This window comes from Furipterus horrens, unplaced genomic scaffold, assembly GCF_987537825.1.
Source record: "Furipterus horrens unplaced genomic scaffold, mFurHor1.1.pri manual_scaffold_1, whole genome shotgun sequence".
NCBI classification, from domain to species: Eukaryota; Metazoa; Chordata; class Mammalia; order Chiroptera; family Furipteridae; genus Furipterus; species Furipterus horrens.
This window is the reverse complement of record NW_028327171.1, coordinates 38,396,803-38,422,078: the sequence shown is the minus strand read 5'-3', so window position 1 is coordinate 38,422,078 and position 25,276 is coordinate 38,396,803. Positions and strand designations below refer to the sequence as shown.

At 37.1% G+C, this 25,276-nt stretch overlaps 1 long non-coding RNA gene across 1 annotated transcript in view; it reads left to right on the top strand.

Annotated features, from left to right (window-relative positions):
* The window catches only part of LOC150020899 (uncharacterized), a 324,472-nt gene that overhangs the window by 176,292 nt on the left and 122,904 nt on the right, over window positions 1-25,276 (top strand). The window contains exon 2 of the long non-coding RNA XR_016511149.1: window positions 19,740-19,786. This is a non-coding gene — a long non-coding RNA (uncharacterized LOC150020899). The remainder of the gene's footprint in view (window positions 1-19,739; window positions 19,787-25,276) is intronic.

Genomic DNA, 25,276 nt, shown 5'->3' with positions numbered 1-25,276 from the left:
TAAGTGTCGCTGGTTCGATCTTCCAGTCAGGGCACATCAGAGAAGGAAAACTCTGATTCCAAAAAACCTCCGCTGCCTTGCGGCATACCTCTTCAGGGGAAAGGCTAAGGGAGTAAACCCCGACAGAAAATCCGGAGCCGGAGTCCCTAAGGCGGTTTGACGTTGTAGTCAACACCGGCAACTCCTGCGGCGCACCTGAAGCCAAGCTGTATTGACTCCGTCTTTCCCTTGGACCCTTCAGCTGCGAAGAGAGGGGGGGTCTGCTGCATGGGCAACAGCAGACCCTCCATATCACCCTGCCCAGGCTCTGTAGCTTCAGCTTCACTGGAGAGGACACTCCAGCGTCATAGTAAGATGTCGATTCAACACGGGAGGAGACAGATACCGTGTCACTCCTGAGTCGGACTGCACAGCCATTCTCGGTGGTGCAGATAGACTCTTAAGAAGCTACACCATCGTCTCTCGAGACGGACGGCTGCCGAACGAACGTATGACCATAATAGCTTTCTAACAAGTCAGCTTTTTCTAATCACATACTTAATTCCTTTTGACTCTACACAAGAGCTGGAAGGATTTTTTTAAACATGTAAAGTACATGATCTTGCTTTGGTGGCTTCCCATTGCAAGAAGAAAAATCCAAACTTCTTATCTTGCATGACATTCTGCCTAATTTTCCCCCCTACTAATGATATATTTCAGCCACATTTTTTGAGGAATTTCTTGCATAACCAATTTGGTCTGTCTCCAAAAACTTGATGCTCTCTTTAACTTGAACATTCTCCAGCAGTTCTCTCCATCTCTTTGCAGAACAAGGTTTCTTCTTACATCGCAGATCTCAACTCCATATTGTCTCTTCATTTAGTCATTTCTCCATGACACAATCAAGTGTGTAATTTATTTCATTCATAACACTTATTGCTGTTGGGTTATCCATTTTAAATTCTATCTGCTTTTTGAATATAAAATAATATGCAGTTCATGAGGGCAAAGATTTGTTATATCATATTCACTGCCATATTGCCAAGTACCTAGAACACTGACCGATACCTACTGATTCTCAGTTAATATTTATTTAATAAATGAATGGGTAGATAAATAGATGTCTATTAAATAAATATACAAATAAATAAAATAATGAAAACATAAAGGGTATAAAAATTCCAAATGAGCAAACAAAAAATGAGTAAACAGAAATCAGCTGATGGAAATAGGTTTATACAAACTGTGTGTGGCATACATTTATCAATGGTTGACACACATAAGCACAGAATTATAAAATAAATCTTCAGGAATTCTTCAGAGCAAGTTTTCAATTACAAAGACATTTTTGAGGACTGGTGGCTAGTCTTTTATATATTTCTACTCAAGCAAGTATGAAATTAACTAAGATACATCATTTCCTTTCACAAAATATCAATATAAAATTTATTTTTATTTATTTATTTTTTTATTTCATTTTTTGATTTTTCAATTACAGTTGTCCCATTTTTCCCCCATTGCTCCCCCCACCCAGCCCATCCCTTCTCCCACAATCATATCCCTCTCTGTTGTCCATGTCCATGAGTCATTCATACACGTTCCTTGACTAGGCCCTTACCTTACTTATCCCCCTTCTCTCCCTCCCCCTCCCCCCTACTGACCACTATTCTAGTCTTTGCCTGTTCAGTTCGTTTGTTTGTGTTGCTCTTTAGTTTCCTGTATTAGGTGATATCATATGGTATTTTGCTTTCTTTGCCTGGCTTATTCCACTAAGCATAATTCTTTCTAGTTCCATCCATGTTGTCGCAAATGGCAGGAATTCCTTCTTTCTTTCTGCTACATAGTATTCCATTGTGTAGATGTACCACAGTTTTTTGATCCACTCATCTACAGATGGGCATTTAGGCTGTTTCCAGCACTTAGCTATTGTAAACAGGGCTGCTATGAACATAGGGGTGCATAGGTTTTTTTGAATTAGGGTTTTAGGATTTTTCGGGTATAATCCTAGCAGTGGAATCGCTGGTTCAAAAGGCAGTTCCATTTTTAGTTTTTTGAGGTAATTCCATACTGTTTTCCATAGTGGCCGCACCAGTCTGCATTCCCACCAGCAGTGCAGTAGGGTTCTCGTTTCTCCACATCCTCGCCAGCACTTGTTGCTTGTTGATTTGTTGATGATGGCCATTCTGACTGGTGTGAGGTGGTATCTCATTGTGGTTTTTACTTGCATCTCTCTGATGGCCAATGATGTTGAGCATTTTTTCATGTGCCTATGGACTTTCTGTATGTCCTCTATGGACAGGTGTTTGTTCAGGTCCTTTGCCCATTTTTTAATTGGGTTGTTTGTTTTCTTGATGTTGAGTCATATAAGCTCTTTATATATTTTGGAGATCAGTCCCCTGTCTGAGATATCATTGGCAAATATGTTTTCCCATATGGTTGATTTCCTTTTTATCTTGCTGATGTTTTCTTTTGATGAGCAGAAACTTTTTAGTTTGATGTAGTCTCATTTGTTTATTTTTTCCTTTATTTCTCTTGCCTTAGGAGATGTATCCATGAAGATATTGTTATGTGGGATATCTGAAATTATCCTGCCTATGTTTTCCTCTAGGACTTTTATGGTATCATGGCTTATATTTAAGTCTTTAATCCATCTTGAGTTTATTCTCGTGTGTGGTGTAAGTTGGTGGTCTAGTTTCATTTTTTTGCACGTCCCTGTCCAGTTCTCCCAGCACCATTTGTTAAAGAGGCTTTTCTCACTCCATTTTATGTTCCTTCCACCTTTATCAAAGATTAGTTGACCATAGAGGCCTGGGTTTATTTCTGGACTCTCTATTCTGTTCCACTGATCTATATGTCTATTCTTATGCCAGTACCAGACTGTTTTGATCACAGTGGCTTTGTAGTATTGTTTGATGTCTGGTATCGTGATTCCTCCTGCTGTGTTCCTCTGTTTCAAGATTGCTTTTGCTATTCGGGATCTTTTTTGGTTCCATATGAATTTTTGGAGTATTTTTTCTAGGTCAGTGAAATATGTCATTGATATTTTAATAAGGATTGCATTGAATCTGTAAATTGCTTTGGGTAGTATGGCCGTTTTGATGATGTTGATTCTTCCCATCCAAGATCATGGTATTTGCTTCCATTTATTTGTATCTTCCTTAATTTCTTTCTTCAATGTTGCATAATTTTCAGTGTACAGGTATTTTTATCTCTTTGGTTAAGTTTATTCCTAGGTACTTTATTTTTCTTGTTGCTATAGTAAATAGTATTTTCTTTTTTTGCCTCTGTCTCTGATATTTTATTGTTGGTGTACAGAAATGCCTTAGATTTCTGTATATTTATTTTGTACCCTGCTATTTTGCCAAATTCACTTATTATATTGAGTAGTCTTTTAGTGGAATTTATAGGGTTTTCTAGGTATACTATCATGTTGCCTGCAAATCGTGGTAGTTTTACTTCTTCTTTCTCAATTTGGATGCCTTTTATTTCTTTGTCTTGTCTGATTGCTGTGGCTAGTACTTCCAACACTATGTTGAATAGAAGAGGGGAGAGTGGACAGCCTTGTCTAGTTCCTGAGTTCAGGGGGAATGCTTTCAGTTTTTGTCCATTGAGTATGATGTTGGCTTCAGGCTTCTCATATATAGCCTTACTTATGTTAAGGTATGCTCCGTCTGTTCTGTTCCCATTTTGCTGAGTGTTTTCATCATAAATGGGTGTTGTACTTTATCAAATAATTTTTCTGCATCTATAGATATGATCATGTGATTTTTGTCTTTCATTTTGTTTAGGTGATGTATTATATTTATTGATTTGCGAATATTAAACCATCCTTGCATCCCTGGAATGAATCCCACTTGATCATGGTGTATTATCTTTTTGATGTATTGCTGGATCCTGTTTGCCAAAATTTTATTGAGGATTTTAGCATCTATGTTCATCAGTGATATTGGCCTGTAGTTTTCTTTCTTTGTTGTGTCTTGACCTGGTTTTGGGATTAGGGTAATACTGGCTTCATAGAAAGAGTTTGGGATTCTTCCCTCTTCTTGGATTTTTTGGAACAGTTTGAGGAGAGTAGGAGTTAGTTCTTCCCTAAATGTTTTGTAGAATTCACTTGTGAAGCCATCCGGTCCAGGGTTTTGTGTGCAGGGAGATTTTTGATTATTGTTTCAATTTCCTTCTTTGTTATTGGTCTGTTGAGACTTTCTACTTCTTCTTGATTCAGTTTTGGAAGGTTATATGTTTCTAGAAATCTGTCCATTTCTACTAGGTTGTCAAATTTCTTGCCATATAGTTGTTTGTAGTAATTCCTTATAATTGTTTGTATTTCTGAGGTATCAGTCGTGATTTCTCCTCTTTCATTTCTGATTTTGTTTATTTGGATCTTCTCTCTTTTTTTCTTGATGACCCTGGCTAGAGGCTTGTCGATTTTGTTTATTTTTTCAAAGAACCAGCTCCTAGTTTTGTTGATTTTTTGGATTGTTTGTTTAGTTTCTATGTCGTTTAACTCTGATTTGATCTTGATGATTTCCTTTCTTCTTTTTGCCCTAGGCTTTGTTTGTTGTTGTTGTTCTAGTTCTTGTAGCTTTAGGATTAGATTTTTTATTTGAGATTCTTCTAGTCTTTTCAGATATTCTTGTATTGCTATGAACTTCCCTCTTAGGACTGCTTTTGCTGTGTCCCATAGGTTTTGGGCTGTTGTGTGTTCATTGTCATTAGTTTCTAGAAATTTCTTGATTTCCTCTTTGATGTCATTGTTAACCCGTTCATTATTTAATAGCGTGTTATTCATTTTCCATGAGTTTGGGTGTCTTTGATTTTTTCCCTGAGGTTGATTTTTAGTTTCATGGCATTGTGGTCTGAAAAGATGCTTGATATGATTTCAATTTTCTTGAATTTGTTGAGGCTTGTTTTGTGTCCTATCATGTGGTCTATCTCTGAAAATGTCCCATGTGCCTTTGGAAAGAATGTATATTTTGCTTCTTTGGGGTGAAAAGTTCTATATATATCAGTTAAGTCCATGTGGTTTAGTGTGTTGTTCAATGTCTGTATATCTTTGGTGTTTCTTTGCTTTGATGATCTGTCTATTGTTGATAATGGAGTGTCAAATTCCCCTACTATGAATGTGTTGTTGTTAATATCCTCCTTGTGGTCTTCTAGTATTTGCTTTATGTATTTGGGTGCTCCTATGTTGGGTGCATATATGTTTATCAGTGTTATATATTCTTGATGGATTGTTCCTTTAAGTATTATGAAATGTCCTTCTTTGTCTCTTTTTATTGCCCTTGCTTTGAAATTCGTTTTGTCTGATATGCGGACTGCTACCCCAGCTTTTTTTTTCAGGTCCATTTGCTTGGAATATTTTTTAATATCCCTTTACTTTCAGTCTATGTAAATCTTTTGTTTTGAGATGTGTTTCTTGTAGACAGCAAATATGTAGGTCCTGTTTTCTTATCCATTCCGTTACCTTATGTCTTTTAATGGGAGCATTTAATCCATTTACATTTAACGTTATTATTGACATGTATTTACTCATTTCCCTTTGTATCTATGTTCCTCTACTCATTTTTTGTTTTTTCTCTTCCTTTTTCTTAGAATATTCCCTTTAGCATCTCTTGCAATGCTGGTTTTGTGGAGATGTATTCTTTCAGTCTTCCTTTGTCTGAGAAACTCCTTATTTCACCTTCTATTTTGAATGAGAACCTTGCTGGGTAGAGTATTCTTGGTTGTAGGCCTTTGTTTTTCATTGCTTGAAATATTTTTGACCATTCCCTTCTGGCTTGTAATGTTTCTGTTGAGAAATCGGCCGATAGCCTTATTGGAGCTCCCTTGTAAGTTATTTGCTGTTTTTCTCTTGCTGCTTTTAGGATTCTCTCTCTGTCTTGGAATGTTGCCATTTTAATTATGATGTGCCTTGGAGTGGGTTTTTGGGGGTTCCTCTTGATTGGAACTCTCAGTGCTTCTTGGACTTGCATAACTTTTCTCTTATCAGGTTCGGAAAATTTTCTGTCACTATTTCTCCTATCAGTTTTTCAATTCCATGCTCCTTGTCTTCTCCCTCTCTAATTCCGATGATCCTGATATTATTTCTTCTCATGCTATCCTGTAATTCCCTTACATCTTGTTCATATTTTTTCAATCTTTTTTCATTTTGCTGTATCGTTTGAGAATTATTTCCTACATTATCCTCTAACTCACTAATACGAACCTTTGCTTCATTTAGTCTGCTTTTAACTGATTCTACTGTGTTTTTGAGTTCAGAGATTACATTCTTTATTTCTTCCTGTTCTTGTTGATAGTTTCTATGTCTTTTTTTATGCTGGTGTAGTTCTCTGCAAGTTCCCTGTAATTTTCTTGGAGCTGTTGGTAACTTCCTTGGAGGCTGTCATAGTTGTTTTTAAGGTTGTCAAGTATATTGAGCTTCTTTACCACCATTGTTTTGAATTCCATGTCTGATATTTGGGCTATGTCTGTTCCATCTACCTCTCTTTCTGAGGATTCCTCTTTTCTTTTCATTGAGAGGTTGTTTCTGCATCTTACCATGTTGGATTCTTCTTGTTTGTTTTTGTTATTTGGATTTATCTGCTTTGCCTTCCCACCTTTGTGGTATGAGATTATTTATGGTAGATCTGGGGGTTTCAGTGGTGCAGTCTCTTTGATCTCCTGAGCCTGATGTTCTTGGGGTACCTTTTATATCATTTGTTTATGCTGTCTGGTTATACTTCAGATTTTTTTGTTAGGATCTTCCTTCTGGCTAGTTGATTGAGAATCACTCTATCCAATTTATCTTGAATTCTTTTGTGGAGATGTCAGTTCAGCCTCTGTGCGTTGTCTTGTTTTTCTGTATCAACAGCTGGTCTAATGAGGTGGGTCAGAGGTTCCTGTTCCTTGCAGCAGTGGGCCCCCGCACTGCGCGTTCCTTCGGTGTCTGCTGGAGCTAGCCAAGGTGTCTTTGGAGGCACGCCTGTGAGCGGGTAAGGTGGCCTGAGAGCCCGCCTAAGGCCTGTCGTGTAGCGCTCTGGGAGTTTCTCAAGGTGGCCAGGGAGTTATCCTCAGGTCTGCCACACTGTGCTCCAGGAGATGGTCTCTCGCCTGCCAGTGCTGGGCCCCAGACACTCGTGTACAGTGGAAGTGAGCGATTGGTGCCTATTGATGTCGGTGAGGTATTTTCGCACTTGCGCGCCCCTGCTTGCCCAAGGCAGCCAGGGAGCTAGCCTCCTTGCAGCGCTCTGGGTGAGTGTCTGTGAGTCGCTGCTGCCTGCTGTTCTGGCGCCACAGCCACCCACCATTCCTGCACCTGCCTGGGCGGGCATGAGCAGAGACTGAGCAAATGCTTTGTGCTCTGGCCTGGCACTCGGGCCTGGTGCCCACTGGAGCTGGCCAGGGGTGACTGCGCACAGTCTTTTGTGTATCCGGAGGTCCCTCCCTGCGCCCGTTTTGGCACTGATCTTATGTCTGTTGGGGTGTGTCCGAGGGGCCCCTGGACTCTTGGCCCTGTGCACCTGGGCCAGTGAATGATGGCACGTCCCTATGCACCCCCGCGACCCAAGGGGAGGGTTGGGGAGTGAACGCCCGCACCTCTGCGCCTGTGCTCCTCATGAATGTACTTTCACCCTCAAACTTTCTCCTCCTCTCCATAGTTCATAAGAGAAAAATATAAATAAAAAAATTACGATTTCACTTGCTCAGCAGCACGCTGTCTCCTGTCTTTCAGCGCCTATGCCGTCTGGTTGAGTCCTGTCTCTGCCAGCCGGCAGAGATATGCTTTCCTCCTGACTTCCCTCTGGGGAGGCCTGTGGTCGCCAAAAAGCCTTTGTGTCCTTTCAGCCACAGCTCGGGCAGCCACCCCAGCCAGGAATCCCGTTTCGTCCCTTTTTCTTCTTTCAGATGGTTTTTCTCTAATCCAGCAGTGCCAAGGCTCGACTCCTGCCAGTGTCCAGCTGCTCACTGAGATGTTCTGTCTGCAATTAGTCCAAACTACAGACAGGTTTCCTCAATATAAAATTTAAATGAGTCATCAATGGGGTTAAATTTTTTTTTTTACATTTCTGTTTTGTGGTACTAACTGAAGATATGACAATCAAACACCATCAAAATAGTCATTAAGAATCTCATTTTTATAATATGTAGTTGTTACCACAACTGAAGTAGATACAGCCAGAGTTGCGGCATTGCTCAGCTTCAAGGGTACCTTGTATGCTCTTCCCTTGGAGGTATGTAATGAGGCAACAGTGGCAATAATTGTGGGACAGTCTCCTTCTAGCCACAGTACGTTTACATATTTTGTTGTTATTATTTTTTCCAACTATACTCTTTCAGATTCTTGCCCAACAATCAAACTTATCAAATGTGGTTGTTTTTAACTGGAGGAATTAATTTTCATGTTCTAGCTTATGCAGGAAAGGCACAGGAGAGAGAAATCTGTCACGATCCATTTAGAAGTATAATGTTAAGATTCCAGGATTAAACTGAGGCAAATTTTGGGGGACAAAGCATTTTGTTCATCTGGAGAAAATCTTTCACATGACAGAATGAAGCAGACTGGAAGGTGGGATAAGTGCCTAAAAATGATTTTCACTTGGTTGGTTATTCAGCAAATATTACATTGCATTAAGGGACTCCCCCAAAGCAGCTAAGTAGCTATACACTATGAAATAGATTCTGATCAAACCTGGGAGAAGAAAGAAGAGAGATAAATTCTTTGAGCTCATTGCTGTTCTCAACTAGAACTGGATATCCCTCTCTGAGCTCCAATGACACCTTGCCTATTTCTGTACTACAACTTAACTACATTTCAGTTATACACATCACATCGTCCATCTCATACTACCTTATAACCTTCTCAAGAGAGGAATCTGATCTTAGTTTTTCTGTTTCTCATGAATGCTAATAATAGACCATAGCACTTGGGTTTTAAAGTTTGTTAATGACAGTAACTAAAATGGCTATCTTTTAAAATGTTCATGAGATAGTTAAGTAACTTATGAAAATTATCCGCTGGCGGAAAAAAAAGAGAAGCAAGAAAGAATGAAGGAAGGAGACAAAAAAAGAAGCAATATCTCCTAGTTAGAATTGCTTTTCGGATAAGAAAACTTTGACCTAAGAGTTAAGTTTTCCTCTTCAGGATTGTAAACCTTTAATTTATCTGAAGTTCTCTGGTGGTAGAAACACCAAGTATCCAGACAGCAAATAACAGTTTTCATCAACAAGGTGACAGCTTGCTTCTAATGTTTACCCAATTAAAGGTCTAACTGGAAGGCACCACTTTTGATAGCATAAAGTCTTCTGTCTCAGTGACTCTCCTGCACAATCCAATCCCTCAACATGTGTCCCACTGATCTCTTAAGAGAGCAGCAATAATTTAAGGTGTCTCTTTGGAAAAGACATATTCCTGGCTCATTTGTGAAATTGTATGTTTTCTAACAAGTCTCTTTACTCTCCATATTTAAAGGAAATGCATTTACCTATTAATAGTGCAGTACACTATGAATTCAAGTTTTCTCTAGCATATATTTGCTCTAATTCTCCAGTGTCTCTCAGAGCTCAATTGTGTAACCTTTGAGCCCGAGTTTCCTCTTTTATTTATTTATTTAAAAGATATAACTTACTGAGACACCCACCTATGCCATGCACAGGTGCCCGTGGCCCTGCCCCAATGGGCACAAAACCAACTAACCAGCCACCGGGCATGGGCACCACCCAGGCACGCCCCAGGGGATGTTAAGCTAGCGCCCCAGCCACCATACACAGGCACCCTCGGCCCGCCCCAATAGACACCAAATCAATGTGCCAGCCATGGCTACAGGTGCTACCTGGGCACACCCCAGCAGCCGTAAGAACAGTGGGCCTGCTGCTGTGCACAGGCACCCACAGCCCCCATCCACAGGTGCTTGTGGCCCCACCCCAACACGTGTGTAACCAATGCTCTTGCCACCCCAATAGGCCCACAACAAACCCACCTACCAGTGCACAGAGGCCTCCCTCTCCTCCTGAATAGGAGAACAACCAGTCTGCCTTGGACCCACCCGCCCCGGTGTGCACCAGGTCAACCTTCCCCTGGCCTGCATGAGGGAATGTACTCGCCTCTGGCTGAGGCCAAAGGACAGTGAAATGAACTAGAGGCATTTTGTAATAAGTTTTAGGTGCCGGCTCTTGAGTAAGAGCTGGGAGAGCAGCAGACTAGGTCCCAGTATAGAATCATGCCAAGTGCTATGGGAGAAATCACTTAAGCAGACTGCTCCCCTCCTAGTGGCATCAGATGTAGGCAGCAGGTCAACAACTGTTATAAGAAGGTCACACCATAAAGGCAGAAAATAAAAACAGATCAATCTAAGAAGCAGAAACAAGACCAGTACCCAAAATGGGGAGGCAGAATAACATCCCACCAAACAGAAACAACACTCCACCAAAAAGAAAGGAGGAATTCCCAGAAGGAGGGATATATGACAGAGAAGTAAGCAAGCTATCTGACATGGAATTCAAAACAATAGTAATGAGGTAGCTCAATGAACTTGACAAACTCAAAGAAACTACAAGGAACTCCAGGGAAGCTACAAGGAACTTACTGAGAACTACACCAGCATAAAAAAGGACATAGAAACTATCAATAAGAACCAGGAAGAAATGGAGAATATAATTTCTGAACTGAAGAACACAGTAGAATCCATCAAAACCAGGCTAAATGAAGCAGAGGATGGAATCAGAGAGTTAGAGGAAAATGTAGAAAAAATTCCCCCAAAATGCAACAAAATGAAAAAAGACTGAAAAAGAATGAAGAGGGTTTAAGAGAGTGGCAGAACAACATGAAATGAAACAATATTCATATCATAGGGATAAAAGGAGGAGAAGAAGAGGAGCATGGGCTAGAAGATCTGGTTGAAAAAGTAATGACAGAAAATTTTCCTAACTTGATGAGAGAAAAAGTCATTCAAGTCCAGGAATCACAGAGGGTCCCAATGAAGATGAATCCAAAAAGACCTGCTCCAAGGCACATCATAATTAAAATGGCAACATTCAAAGGCAAAGATAGAATCCTAAAAGCAGCAAGAGAAAAACAGCAAATAACATACAAGGGAGCTCCAATAAGCCAATCAACTAATTTCTCGGCAGAAACACTACAAGCCAGAAGGGAATGGCAAAAAATATTTCAAACAATGAAAAACAAAGGCCTACAACCAAGACTACTCTACCCAGCAAGGCTCTCTTTCAAAATGGAAGGTGAAATAAGGAGTTTCCCAGGTAAAGGAAGACTAAAAGAATACATCTCCACCAAATCAGCATTGCAAGACATGCTAAAGGGAATGCTTTAAGAAAAAGAAGAAAAAGAGAGAGGGAGAGGAACACAGGTAGAAAGGGAAATGAATAAATACCTGTAAATGAATTGCATGCTCTAATAAAAAGAGATAAGGTAGTGGGATGGATATGAAAACAGGACCCACATATATACTGTCTACAAGAGACACACCTCAAAACAAAATATTTATACAGACCGAAAGTGAAGGGATGGAAAAGAGTATTCCAAGCAAATGGACATGAAAAAAAAAGCTGGGGTAGCAATACTTATACCAGACAAAAGAGATTTCACAGAAAAGACCATAAAAAAAGACAAAGCAGGACATTTTGTAATACTTAAGGGAACAATCCATCGAGAAGATATAACCCTGATAAACATACATGCATCCAAATATATAAGGTGCACCAAAATATATAAAGAAAATATTGGAAGACTACAAAAAAGATATCAACAGCAACACACTCATAGTAGAGGACTTTAACACCCCATTTTCAACAATGGAGAAACCTTTGAAACAAAGAAACACCAAGGACATTGAGGCATTGAACAACACTAGATCAAATGGACTCAATTGATTTTATATATATATATAGAACCTTTCACCCCAAAGAAGCAAAATATACATACTTCTCAAGTGCACATGGAACATTTTCAAAGATAGACCACATGATAGGACACAAAACAAGCCTCAACAAGTTCAAGAAAATTGAAATTATATCAAACATCTTTTCAGGTCACAATGCCTTGAAACTATAAATCAACCTCAAGGAAAAAACCCAAAGACATTCAAACTCATGGAGAATGAATAACATGCTATTAAATAATGAATGGGTTAACAATGACATCAAAGAAGAAATCAAAAAGTTTCTGGAAACTAATAATAATTAACACACAACAGCCCAAAACCTATGGGACACAACAAAAGCAGTCCTGAGAGGAAAGTTCATAGCAATACAGGCCTATCAGAAAGGATAGAAGAATCTCAAATAAAAAATCTAATGCTAAAGCTACAAGAACTAGAAAAACAACAACAAACAAAGCCCAGAGCAAATAGAAGGAAGGAAATCATCAATATCAGAGCAGAACTAAATGACATAAAGACTAAACAAACAATTCAAAAGATCAACAAAAGTAGGAGCTGGTTCTTTCAAGAGATAAACAAAATCGACAAGCCTTTAGCCAGGCTCATCAAGAAAAAAAGAAAGAGGATCCAAATAAACAAAACCAGAAATGATAGAGGAGAAATCATGACCTATATCACAGAAATACAAAAGATTGTAAGGAATTATTACAAACAACTATATGGCAAGAAATTTGACAACCTAGATGAAATGAACAAATTTCTAGAAACATATAATTTTCCAAAACTAAATCAAGAAGAAGCAGAAAGCCTGACCAGACTGATAACAAAGAGTGAAATTGAAAGAGTAATAAAAAAACTCCCCACACAAAAGCCCTGGACCAGGTGGCTTTACAGGCAAATTTTACAAAACATTAAGGGAAGAACTAACACCTACCCTTCTCAAACTGTTCCAAAAAATCCAAGAAGAGGGAAGACTCCCAAACTCTTTCTATGAAGTCATTATTACCCTAATTCCAAAACCAGGTCAGGACACAACAAAGAAAGAAAACTACAGGCCAATATTGCAATGAAAATAGATGCTAAAATCCTCAACGAAATATTGGTAAACTGAAAAAAATGAGAAAAGCTTCCCAAATTTTGTGAAGGAGATGAACATACAGGTCCAGGAAGCATGGAGATTCCCTGGCGAGCTGGACCCAGAGGGGACCACACCAAGATGCATCATGATTGAGATGCCAAAGGTGAAAGACAAAGAGAGAGTCCTGTGGGCATCAAGAGAGAGGCGGAGAGTTGCCTACAGTGGGGTGCCTATAGGACTATTAGCTGATTTCTTAGAGAACAATTTGCAGGCAGGAAGAACATGGCAAGCAGTATTCAATGTGATGAAAGGCAACCTGCAACCAGGATTACTCTATCCAACAAGGCTATCATTTGGAATGCAAGGGCAGATGAAGTGCTTCCCAGAGAAGGTAAAGCTAAAGGAATTCATCATCACCAATCCATTGTTATATGAAATGTCAGTGGGACTTACTTTAGAAAAAGAAGATCCACTAAAATGACAACAAACTCACAACTATCGACAACTAAATCTAAAAAATAAAAACAAAATCCAACTAAGCAAACCAGAATAGAAACAGAATCATAGGTATGGTGATCATTTGGAGGGTTATCAGCTGGGAAGGAGGAGGATGAGAAATGGGGATATGTTGCAGGGATTAAGAAGCATAATAGGTTGGTACAAAACAGACAGGGGGATGTTAAGAATAATATAGGAAAAGATAAAACCAAAGAACTTATATGCACGACCCATGGACATGAACTAAGTGGGAGTGGGATTTATGGAGGGAAGTGGGGTACTAGGCAGAGCAGAGCAAAGGGGAAAAAAATTGGAACTGCTGTAAAAACATAATCAATAAAATATACTTAAAATATGTTATTTTAGTATGAGAAGATATTTTATTTTTATGAATTCAATAATTTTATTCATTTCACATTTTTTATTGTGATAATTTTGGTTTTAGGGAATATTAATTATAAAAATAGAAATTGATCATTTGGATTTAATGGGATTTCTTAGAGTGATTTTAGTTTTCTACTGGTGAGTTACAGGCAAATTATACCCATTAAAAGCAATTTCTTCCAGTAGGTCAGTGCAAGTAGTTGTATGCTTTCAAAGAAAATACAAACAAACAAAACTTTTTCAATTAAAAAGTAATTTATGTAACTAAAATTCCATAGTTAGTAACCAATAAACAAAAGATGGATTAATAGTGAGAATGCTCAGAAAATATTTTTTTGAAGATACACTAAACATGTCTGTAATAGTAAACTCAAACTTAATCCCACCATTCTAAGCATATTTTCAGAGGAAAAATAAATCCATATATTCTGCACTCCTAGACTATTTTACTATATTATGGGACTTCTTAACTCCTGTTCTCCCACATGCTGCTGAATAATCAGTTTCCTGTGCTTTCAGAAATCAAAAATTTTTGATATTGACTAAGAGCTAAAAAGCTGATATTTTGCTTCTTATTATCTTTCACAGTTCAATTTATCTCTTTAAGGAAAATGACATATCTCTTTGGTCTCAGGCTACATCAAAACTAACAACTTCTCATCTCAGGGAAGGGTAAGATCCCTCTCAGAAGGCAAGAGGTATAACAGAAGAAAAGGTAACACCGTTGGCATGAATTTTTAAGCATGCTGATGGGATAAAAAGATTGAAAAGGCCCTGAAGTTAAGTTCATAATGAAGGAGACAAAAAGTCTTAAAATCAACACTTTCTTTGAGTAACAGAACATAGATTATTAATTTCAGGTGTTGCATATTATTAAAATGATAAATATATTTTACAATTTATTTTTCTTTTCTGGGAAATAGAGTTACATAACAAGTTTAAGCATTAATGATATTAACCTTTGTTGGTTTGTTATATGATTTATTCTTCATTCATTCAGCAATTAGCTATTGAGTGTTTATTATAAGAATAATAACAGAGATATTTATTGTGTGCTCACTGTGTTCCAAGAATTGTTTTAAGCATATTTTTTTATTAATTGACTCATTCTATCCTTTTAATAATCTGAGAGATCAGTATGTTTTTAACACCATTTTTTTTCAGATAAGAAAACTGAGGCAGAAGAAAATAATTAGTTTTTAATTATATATGTGGCTAATGATGAAGTTTAAATTCTTACCTAAAGAGTCTAGTTGCAAAGTCCACCACAGTTTTTTATGGGAATAGTGGTAGATGACACACTGGCTTCCCTTTCAAAGAGCCTAAGCTCTGGAAGTGGGGAATGGGGTTTGCAAATGTGTAATACACAGTAGGAAGTCTCAAGGGAGACTTGAAGCACAGAGCAAAGAGATGTCAAAGACAATGTTGCCTTCAAGCAGCTCACATTCTCCTCAAGACAGGGAAGGGAATAGAGAAGGGAATGTCAACAAATGCAGACATATAAACAATTAAGCCATAGAAAGTGTTAGATGTCATTTTGTAGTGATCATAGTGGAAGCTCAAGGAAAAATGTCACAAATCTCTATTTGACAGATTAGCAGATGTAGGGAATAGTAGAAAATGCTTTCCTGAATCTTGAAAGAAAACTAGGTGATGAGAGTAAGGGCACTCAGGGAAAAGAAAGGTCAGAAGAAGCGAGCACTAAGAAGAAATGAGCAAGTCTGATGCAGCATGAAATAGACATGTTTGAGAATAGCAAGCACTTCAATTTGCTGGAGCATGGAAGGTGGGATGGACATCTATTTTGATGTAGAATCTCAACCTGTGGAACAGAAGATCACTAAAGGAAAGAAACATGATATGCCATTTACTTTTTCTCTATAAAAATCCTCAGCCAATCACAAACTCTTTTATAAAAAGAAAAATGGTTTTTACTAAAGTATAGTCCTTAGTAGTTGGTTCTTCTATGGAGTCAGTCCCTCTAATCCTATTTTATTCAATCATTTATTCATTCATTTAGTTATTTACTCTTTCCAAACTACTAGGAATCACCTATTGTGCTCAAGGCAGTGTGGTAGGATAAGAGAAACAGAAGTGAATGATGAATTGGATCTGTCCTGTAGACACTTACAGACTTGTTGACACAGCTATGACACACTAGCCATTATCCATTCTGATTGTTTGATGCCCATGCAAAACTGGTTTTTAAGTTTTCTGAATATCAGTCTACTTGTATGTAAATTGGCTTATATAGTGGTATGCTAAAGCCTGTCCACAAAAGGTCATAGTGGCTATATGTATATTTTTAAGAATTATGAGTCAGTTGTTCAAACCATTATTGAAAAAATGGTTTGTTCCCTACTTTTCTCTATCTCTAAAAATAAATGAACTCACAAAAATAAAAAAAAAAAGACCATAAAAATTTTTCCAATGCCTGAGTCTATCTCGGACCATTTGAATCAGATTATCTACCAGTGAGAACTGGGCATCCATATTAAAAAAAAAATATGTGTATTTCCAGGGTGATTGTACTTGTGCATCCAAGGCTGAGAAGCTACACCAGATCTCACAAACAATATTAGTATTGTTATAACAATGAGTCAAGTTTTGTTGCTAGGAGACAATATATGTCACCTCCCACAAAGTAAGCATGGGGGAGAAGCATGTGACTGTGAGAAAGAGAAACAGAGGTCATGCTTTAAAAATAGTGTTTTATGCTTAAAAAAAGACAAGGTTTTCTGCTTACTGTTCCATCACCCTCTTTTTCCTCAGCCAGAAATAATGCATTTTTATAACACCTCTGTATTCATTTAGTGCCCACTGACGCCTCCCTAGGCTGCAAACTCAATAAGGGCAACCAGGTCAAATTCATTTCATTGCCTGTTTCCTCAAAGACTTACCATCTTCCTTTGCTTCCTTCCAGGGAATCTATTTTAAACCTCTAAAACATAAAAGAATCAAGTTTTATCCCATTCATCAGAATAATGGGCCTCCTACCCTGGTCCTCTCTTTTCTAAGGAAAGGTACCTTTAGTTGTTCCAAGGTACTGCCCTTGTCTTCTTTTTAAAGGAAAATGTTTTTGGTGAATCCCAGAAAGCTTTATGACCCTTTTCCTTCTCTGGAAGAAAATAACACAAACTAATCTTTATAAAAAGAGTTATTTTACAAGGTAAAATATCTATATATAAAAGAGAAAAAATGCACATGTCTCTATCTCCACCTTCAAACCCCCATACACACTGCTATACTAGTTTCTTTCTTATGCATGTGTGATTTAAAAAAAAAAATTCTGTCTCCTTGGATGGACAAACTTCAAAGATACCCTCATGATTCCTGCACCCTGGTGTTTACATTTTTGTATAATCCTATCCCCCTGAATATTGGTGGGACCCATGACTCACTTTTAACAAATGGAATATGGCAAAAGTAATGGAATATCACATTCATAATTACATTATGTTATATGAAACTCCATCGTGCTAGCTGATGTGCTCTCATCTCCCTCTCTCTCCCTGTGCATTTTGAAGAGGCAAAAGACTGAATGCTACCAGCAACCACCCAAGTGGGGACGCATCTGCTGCCTTAAGTCAAGTCTCCAGCTGAGAACCGTACCATGGTTAACACAGTGATTGAAGTCTTCTAAGTCTCTAAGCAGAGGATCCAGCAAAACCTTCCATAGATTGATGACATAATATATAAACTTTACTTTAACCTACTGCATTTGTAGTAATTTTGTTACTCAGCATAGAAAACTAGTACAGTCACCTTTAAAATAATTTCCAGCTTCTCAGTATGACCTCCAAAGTTCTAAATGGTTGACCCCAACGTCTCATTCCAGCTTCCTCTCCTGCCAATCAACTGATCCAAGACCTACAGAAAGTCCTGTGTACATTTAGACTTCACCTTCAATTTCCTTGTTCATATTCTTCTCTCTGCTTAGAATGATTTTCCCATTTAACATAGACAGCAACCATTTAACCTTGAAAACCAAATATAAAACCACCTCTATGCTATCTATAAAAGCACCTACCTCCCAATGCCTCTCAAGGTCAACTTTATTACTCTTTGTTGTTTGTTTGTTTGTTTGTTCTCATAATATTTCCTTCACACCCCTCCAACAGTGCTTACCATGCTGTGTCAGGGTCAATTTTTCTGTGTGTTTCTTTTTTCTTGTGAGTTTTGTGAAATTGAGCACTTTGCATTATTTATTTTTACATCCCCAGAACCTGTGATAGTGATTGACATTTATCTGGCATCCAGTAAATGTGTGCTAAATTGAATCGAACTGAGTTGGTATTCCCACTGTACAGAATTTCAATGTTTGGCACATTGTAGGCACAATCAGTTTTTAATTACTGTGTATAATTACTTATATTTTTAGTAACATTATCTAAGAGGAAAAGAATCATTGTGGACAGTAGACTGCTTTAATAACATAGAAGCAATTCAGGCTACAAAAATTACTTAATGGATTTTTCTGATAATATTAGGGGCTGGCAATCCCATTACATAATTATATGATGCTTAGAGAAGAGTTGAATAAATATCTAGGGTCATAACACTATGATGCAGAAGAAAAATCTGATAGAGAAATGTATATAATTATTTTTAAAAGAAGGCAATACACTGAGACTTGAACCAATAAATAAATAAAAAGCTCACTTTAGTGAGTCATATAACTCAGTGTTCTGCAATAGACTAGCCACCAAAGAACCTTAGGGTTAAGGGTAGGTAAGCCTTACAGTGAGTTGGAAATATAATAATGTAATATAAATTCATTACAGGAAGTGAAAGTCTCGTCTCGTCGGCAGCCGTCCGTCTCGAGAGAGGATGGTGTAGCTTCTTAAGAGTCTATCTGCACCGCCGAGAATGGCTGTGCAGTCCGACTCGGGAGTGACATCGTATCTGTCTCCTCCCGTGTTGAATCGACATCTTGCAATGACGCTGAAGCTACAGAGCCTGGGCAGGGTGATATGGAGGGTCTGCTGTTGCCCATGCAGCAGACCCCCCCTCTCTTCGCAGCTGAAGGGTCCAAGGGAAAGACGGAGTCAATACAGCTTGGCTTCAGGTGCGCCGCAGGAGTTGCCGGTGTTGACTACAATGTCAAACCGCCTTAGGGACTCCGGCTCCGGATTTTCTGTCAGGGTTTACTCCCTTAGCCTTTCCCCTGAAGAGGTATGCCGCAAGGCAGCGGAGGTTTTTTGGAGTCAGAGTTTTCCTTCTCTGATGTGCCCTGACTGGAAGATCGAACCAGCGACACTTAACTCGCAGGCCGACGCTCAATCCACTGAGCTAAACCAGCCAGGGCCAAGGAAGTGAAAGTAGAATCTAGGGAACAGGATGGAGTTCTATCAGTATATTAAGACGTTAGACATAATAATGAAAATAATATAGAGTCTAAAGGCTAATATATTTGAACCATGTGTCTTGATCTCTCCAAGGTATAAGAAGCTTTCTTTGAAAGTAAAAGAGTGACATAATCAATATACAGTTTTAATATCTGGAAAAATCTCATCTGAAGTGTTGTAAGTTATTTATAGCAAACAAGGCAAGGTATGGCTAGCACATCCCAGAATATTGCTGAGTCTTTATTCTCTAAATTTTCAGTCATATATTTCCCCAGAATTTTTGTTGGAAGTCCAGTTCCTGCTACTTTTAGTCTATAAAAACCTGAAACTTTAGTTCACTAAGTCTCTAATATATACATATACATATTACTATATTACTCACTATAACTATATTCTAATCAGCAGCTTTTCCCCTCAATGGGCTTTTATTCTAAATCATTATATTTTACATTTAAAAATTTTACTTGGCTTTGTTTAAAAATCTGCTCAGTAAAATTTTATCATTTCTTATTTCTGACCATTTTTTCAAGTTTGTATGAAAAATGGTTTTAAAAAACTACTTGTTTGTAATTTCTGTAGGTCTGTCTCTGTTGCCTTTGTGGAGGAGTGGCTAGATCACACTCATGGTGAGTACCTTTATTGTTGCTAAAAGATTTTGACTACAAACTACTCAATTTTATTAGAAAATTATTTGAGGAAATTCTGCATGACCTAGGATTATGGCAGGTGTCTCCAGAGATCAATCTGTTGTGATTTTGCCAAGTATTTTGGGTGTATCCAACCAGAAGCCATATAAACTGTATTAACACTTTGAGGAGTTTGGGAATTCATGGATGATATGAACTTGAATTGTAAACCCACTTGAGAACTGGATGAGAGGTAGGTCTATCATTGCTCTCCTCAATGCCAAAACACATATACTATATCTCTTAATTTCTTTCTTACGAGTAAAAGTGACATAGACAGGTGTGAGAACAAACACAAGTGTTTCATGGTAAGTATTTATCTCCTCTAATATCAGCATCAGTCATTAAGATTTATACAGTTTATGGAGTGTGTTGTCTAATCCAGCATGTCAGGTAAGTTTATGGAAAATAATTATTTATATTTTTGTTTGGCTGGACTCCAAGATAATCAAGGTAAAACTAAAGTATACAAGAATAAACATAATCACATAACACTTTAATTGTCAAGTTAGAAATTATGAATATTATTGAGTTGGTTATGAAAAATCCTTAAAGTTTGTATAACTTTTTATTTCAGTATTGGGGTAAAAATAAAAGCTCTTTCTAAGTTTATTCTAGCAACAATGTATAGAATTTTTAAATAACATATGGAAATCTGGAGATGAGATCAGTAATGTTTATTATAGTAAGTCAGGTGAGAAAGAATGAGTTTGAACTAAAGTAGTGGTACTGAAGGTGAGTAAAACTGGCCGATATTAGACTCATTGCAGGATTTGAGAAGGACTTAGCAAGTAATAGTATCAGGAGAGAATTGCAGAGTCAGAGATAAATTGCATCTATCACCAGTAACAAACCATGTATTTAATCATGAAGTGTCACTTACACCATCAAAACCTCTATATTATCAACTCATCAAGATTAGAGGCAACTGGAAGAGACTACGTTATAATAGACTAACAGTTGTTTTGAAGCAATGAATTATTTCTAAAAATCTGGAAGTAGAAAATATCAAGATGGGATTTTTTTGTTTTCCAATGTCATATACATGACATATAAAATATATTTCAGCATGAAGAACAATGTCTTTTAATTTTATATTCATTTCTTTTGCTTAATCAGTAATTTGTTAGCAAACACTAAGTGTATGTAAACATTAAGAAATATAGGTTAAGGGTCTATATGCTGAAAAGTTTATTCAAAACAAATAAATTTGCTTTATTGCACTTATAAAATTTTGAATTTATTACAATCACTTCTACTTCCTCTCTAGTTGCAAAGATAAGATGTGAACATATTTAGAATTAAAACTTCTTACTGGCTAAAAAGGGAAGAAAAAGATCAGCTTAAGAAACCCCATAATATTTCTCCTTAGTGGTAAAACATCTGCTGCTTCTGATGGCTTTAGTTTATAGTTGAGTAAAAATTAAATACATGATACTTTGAAGATAATTTTTCAATTATATAAAATGAATAAACCATGAATAAACTGCAAACTCTTACCATACCAATACATGGACAAAATCAATTATTTCATTGTCTTACATGTTAAGACAGAGCTCAATATAAGAACTGTATATTTTTATATACCATCTTTTATTTATTTTTATTTTTTATTTTTTTTCTGTCTCTGATGGGTCATGTGACTTTTTAAAAAAGTATATTTTATTAATTATATTGTTACAATAGTTCCAATTTTTCCCCTTTGCTCCCCTCCGCCCAGCACTCCCCTCCCCCAACAATTCCCACCCCCCCAAATTCATGCCCATGGGTCATACATACAAGTTCTCCTGCCTCACTCTTTCATATATTCTTCTTCTTCTTTTTTTAAAAATGATTAATTAATTAATTATTTTAACAATAAAAAATAACAATCCCTCCCTCTCAGACTTAAGACCCTTTATAATCTTATAAAGGACAATGGGCGAAGGTCTCAAGCTCCTCTAGCTGCTTCAAGCTGGACATGCTCATTGTCCTACCTAACCTTGGGTCCAGAAGTCCCTAATAAGAGTGGGGGTGTGGAAGGGAGGGTGGCCTTCCCACATGGGGAAGGATCGTGCAGACTCCAGGTTGGTTGGCTGTCCCCGGACAACGGCATGCTTGATTTAACAGGCTGGCATCCTTGTTGTATTATGGAGGCAACAGATTGGCATACCATCTTTTAATTAAGTGACAACCTAGTCATAAGTGACAATGGAAATGTTTCCTCAATATTATTGAAAGGAACAGATGCACTACATACACTCTGTGCCTTTGTTTACTCTTTTGTATTTACCTACCACACAGATTGTACAAACCCAAAAATGTGAAGTGATGATCCTTACTAACCTTAAAGACAGTAATACTTAATGAATTTGTATCATATATATTTGATATTTGCATGTTATGTGTAATCATGGGATTTGTTTTGCTTTTATAGCCACAAGTTTTCTTCTTTTCTTTACAACTTGCTTTCTAACTATGGCTTACACTGTTAATTCATAAAATGGATTGTCTATCTTCAGTAAATTCAGCCTAGTAGTTGTTTGCTTGAATATTCTAATAAAATTATAACTACTGTCCAATTTGTAATCTTGATCTCAGAATTTTCTATCCCAATGGGTAGTTCCTTTATTTTGTTGCTGTTTTCCATCTTAACAATGCCTCTGCTTTCGTGAGTGATGCCCTGTCTGGCAAAAGGAGAAGTTGTGAAGCTTGTTATTATTTGGGTCCCCCACCCTTGCTCTCTACCACTGTTGGTATATCATCTTATTCACCTCTGGTAGCGGGTGCCATTGGAGGAGGAGTCTTGTCTACTGTCTTTCTTCTATTTGGTAGCAGTAACAGTTGTCTGGTGATTTTGGCATACCTGGTAGATGTGGTTTTCTTAGGCAACAACCAGTTTTACTTCACCAGCCCTTTAGGACCCACAGGAGGCAGACTCATTTCCCTTCCTCCTCGGCCAGTGCTCCGCCATGCCTCATCACCTTCCTAGGTGCACTACTCAGACCTGACTAAGTAAACATCAAGACAAGTCACAGGCTACTTCCCCAACTAGCTACGTGCTCCCTCTTGCAGAGCCCCAAGACCCAACTGGGTGCTCCTGTGTATGCCCATTGCAGAGCTAGGAAGAGGTAACTCCAAAATCTTCCTTCCAGGAAAAATATGCGGTAGCCTTTTCATAGCTAACAAAGGGTAATCTGTCAGATATCAAAGAAAAAAATTGTGAATGAGAAGTGAGAAAAAATTCTACAACTTTTATTCAAATTTATCCAAATCACCAAGGGAAGTATACTGAGTATCTTTTATGCTATTGTATTGGGGTAGTGAAAAGTGGGTTAGACAATGTATCTTAAACCACCAAGAAAGCTAACCTATCTCATTAAGCATTCTATAATGCTATTGTCATTTTACATAGGTGGAAAACAATCCAGTTTTTCAATTTGATCAAATGCTGTTGTTGATGCTGTTATTTGAAATATGCAACAATGTGACTGGTAGAGAGTGTGAAGGAGAAAAAGCATTTTGGTGGTTTTATTTGGTGCGTAAAACCATGCTTGTGGAATGGTGTATATCTAGCTACTTTCTGTAAGCATGTAATGTACAGTTACCTTTAAAATGTTTTATATTTCCTTAATATGTCATTACATTTCTGTTATAAATCATTACTATGATTATAACAAATCTGTACTTTGCATTATTTAAATAAATATAGCTATCAGTTGCCTGGTTATCTTACTAACCATATTTCAAAGTTCACTCTGTGTGTCTGAGATTCTGATTATTAGTTCATATTTAAATTTATATTACCCTTCAATATGACCTTTGCCATGAGAAGCCGTTCTAATTTGGAGATGTGTCATTTGTTAATTCCAATTTATCCCCATTTAATTTCTTAAATAGATATTGCTTTCTACAAATTGCTGATCTTACTATTGGAGAGAAATGCAAAGGATTCAAAGTCACCTTGGGAACTTTAAAAAAAATTGTTTGATAATTTTCCATGTGCAATTTAAAATACTCATGGTTCACTCTACTAAGTAAATGCCCTTTGTGTCACTTTTAAGCTTCTATAATCATTTTGTCAAATTTGTCACATATATGTGGTATATGCATATATACCTTGGTAGAGACATATATGTAATTTATGTAATCAAATTAGTAATCAAATATACTTTTTAATAATTTAATAATTCTAGAAATAAAGTTTGTGCAAACCTGAAAATCTAAGATTATTCATTATTTGATTGAATTTAAAAATTGTATCATAAGATTTGTCAGTAAAAAAACATATATATTGTCATCCTATATTAAACAAATGGGCAGGGGTGGAATTACCTATTTACATCTTTCACAAAGGCATTTTCTTACCTCTGCCACAGTCCTGATGCCTGTGATTTCAGTGTCTCCATAACTCCAAGTCTAACATCAACCATCTTCCACATGCCATTCCTAATCAAACCGGTATCACCTAACAAAATGAGACATATGAAGTGTTTTGAATTTGGATAGTCATAGAAATTCTTAGTTCAGGTCTTTGCAACTTTAACTGTAAGTCAGAATCATATGTACTGTGTCTGAAAAATAATACAAAATTGGAAAATAGGGCAAAAAGTGGGTGATATATACCTCCAGTGGTATACTAGAATAAAGACCACTGAAAATTATTTAGGGGAATGTATTCAGTTTGATTCACCATTTACTGAACATTTGATTAAACTTTCAGACATATTAAAGTTATAGGTTATTAAGGAAGTTTTCTTTCATTATTTTTTCAAATAAGTTTTCAATTCCTCACTCTTCCTCTTTTGTTCCAGCATCCCTATTATTTGGATCTTGGTATGTTTAAAGTTGTCCCAGAGGTGTCTAAGACTCTCCTCATTTTTTTTTTTTTCAATTCTTGCTCCTTCTTTCTGTTCCAGGTGAATATTTATTTCTTCCTTTTGTTCCAAATAGTTGATTTGATTCTGGCTTCCTTCCTATCACTGTTGGTTCCCCGTATATTTTTATTTATTTCACTTTGTATAAAGTTATAGGTTAGCTTGTAGATTTTTGTTCAGAAGAGATATAAATGATTTCTATCTTTTGGGATACATGACCCAAAGATTGTGTTAACCCTGATAGATAGTAACCAATTTTGTAACCTATAATTCTAACTTCTCAGCTGTTTTTTGAATTAGCCTTATTGTCATTTTACTCTCATGAATGGTGAATTAAATAAAAATTTTCAATTTTTCCATATTTTTAAATTAAGCTATTTGAAAATTATAGTTTAAGAATAGCTTTTGACATATATAGATATCTAAGCCATATTGCATACAGGCTTCTACACTTGGAGATCAGTACTCCAGAGTCCATAGGTTCTCCAGAATAACATTAAAGAAAACTCATTAAAATGATGAAGTGTATGAAGGTTGTGTTATGTGTTTTACTAGTACCTAGTTAATGCCTCAG